The sequence below is a fragment of the Octopus bimaculoides genome, chromosome 1 (assembly GCF_001194135.2).
Source record: "Octopus bimaculoides isolate UCB-OBI-ISO-001 chromosome 1, ASM119413v2, whole genome shotgun sequence".
NCBI lineage: Eukaryota > Metazoa > Mollusca > Cephalopoda > Octopoda > Octopodidae > Octopus > Octopus bimaculoides.
Genome location: NC_068981.1, coordinates 105,859,975 through 105,861,892, shown reverse-complemented (window position 1 = coordinate 105,861,892; position 1,918 = coordinate 105,859,975).

Here is a 1,918-nt window from a genome sequence, read left to right as displayed (position 1 = left end):
TCTCACTGGTAAGGACTTGAGAAAGTAGCGCGACTGGCCTTTGTGAATAGCTTTCCCGACGATGTATCAGTGCGACTACAACAGTTGCCAGGTGGCAACAAAATGATAAGCGAGCTCATCGTTCAAGCCCACGTGTTGACACAAAAACACCGGGCGGAAGACAGTGGTGATGGCAGCTGCAGAAAACCGCGACGGCCGGTGAAGGATGAAAAGAGGCCGACACTGTCCTGTCTCCCCCGCACTTCCCTTCTCACGCTTCCTATTCCGGTCAGTCCCTTGACCATTGACGTTATGGCCCTCTTCTTCTGGCTCATCTCCACTGCTCGTAGTTGACGTCGTAGTCAGGGGAAACATGTTCAAGGCCCTTGTGGACACGGGCTGCACGACGACTCTCGTGACCACGAGGGTGACAAAATAATAGAACGGGACGATTAGCGTTCGGGTGGTCGACGGCAGCGATATCGAATGCAAGGGTAGCAGCGATGTGGATATAGCGGTGCGAAGCACAACGCTAAGGCTGCGGGCGATCGTGATCGACTACGTGGTAGACGGAATTGACGTTGTAATGGGGATGGACGCGATCGACCACTTTGTGGGTGTCAGTATTGGAAGAGACGTAGTTTCGTTTCGTGCCTTGGGGGCGTCGTGAGTCAGGAATGTAAGCGGGAGCAGAGCCCTGCGAGGAGCTGCACTGCTTACGCCATTGAAGACAAGGATTTTCGGGCAGCGTTCGATGGTCAGCAATGGACGATAGATTGGCCCTGGAAAGAGGGACCTCTGATGCTGAAGAACAGAGTGAGCTGTTACCAGCATAACCTGAAAGGCAGTGGACTAAGGCAGCGACGATCGTCGACTTGAAGTCGGCATATTTGCAGCTCCATGGGAGCGAAAAACTGTGGCAGTACCAACTGGTGCGATACAAGGGCCAGACATATTGTCTGATAAGACTGGGTTTTGGGCTGAATTCTGCACCGAGGATCAGGGTGACAGTGCTCAAATCCATCCTGGGACAAGTGGAGAGGATAAGAAGGGCCACCAATTCCTACATAGATGACATCCTTGTGGACGAGACCGTAGTGCTTGCCACAGAGGTTGTGAGACATCTGAAGAAACTTGGACTGATTGTGAAGCCACCGGAGCCAATGGCTGGAGGAGCTACACTGGAGCTTAAGCTTCAGAAAGACAGAACAGGCAAGTTGGTGTTTTGTAAGGGAACAAATGCTGGAAGTGGGTACCAACGTCAGCAGGAGAGAACTGTTCTCCATGTGCGGGATATTAGTAGGTCACTATCCGATCACTGGGTGGCTGTGTATTTATTCTTTTTGTACACAAGAAATGATATTTTTCATTACTATGAACAACAAAACGTCCAGAGAGTTTTTATTCTTGGTGTCACAGCAGCAAATAAAGTGTGGTTAGTTGCTTACTAGCTTCTGATTTCTTGTGTCGTTCATCCTCTGACTGTTCATTGCCTTTGTGTTGTCAGCTGCTGTCTGCCATCACTGTTGGTCATCTCCTACCATGTCTGCCAATGCTCTCTCTGCTGCATCCCAAAGTTCTCTGTCAAGTGTTCATGATGTACTGAATTTACACTGGTCAATAGGCCCAGAAAGAAGCCCACCAAAAGAAAAAAAATAATCATAGCTGAAACCTATTCGATGCAAAGTCATAATTGGTCAGATTTTGCTGATCATATTCCCTAGTAGTTTTTGTTGATTCTATCTATATCTGATTTCAAGGGTCTAATGGTGAGCTATGTAGAGTGACCAGAGTGTGCATCTACACACACATACATATATATTCTGTGTGTGTGTGTGTGTGTGTGTGTTGGTCCAAGTGTAGAATGTCTGTATTGTCCATTTTGGTACTTAGTCATCATTCCAGAAAAGTTGAAAATTTACAAAGAGCCTTGAGTTTT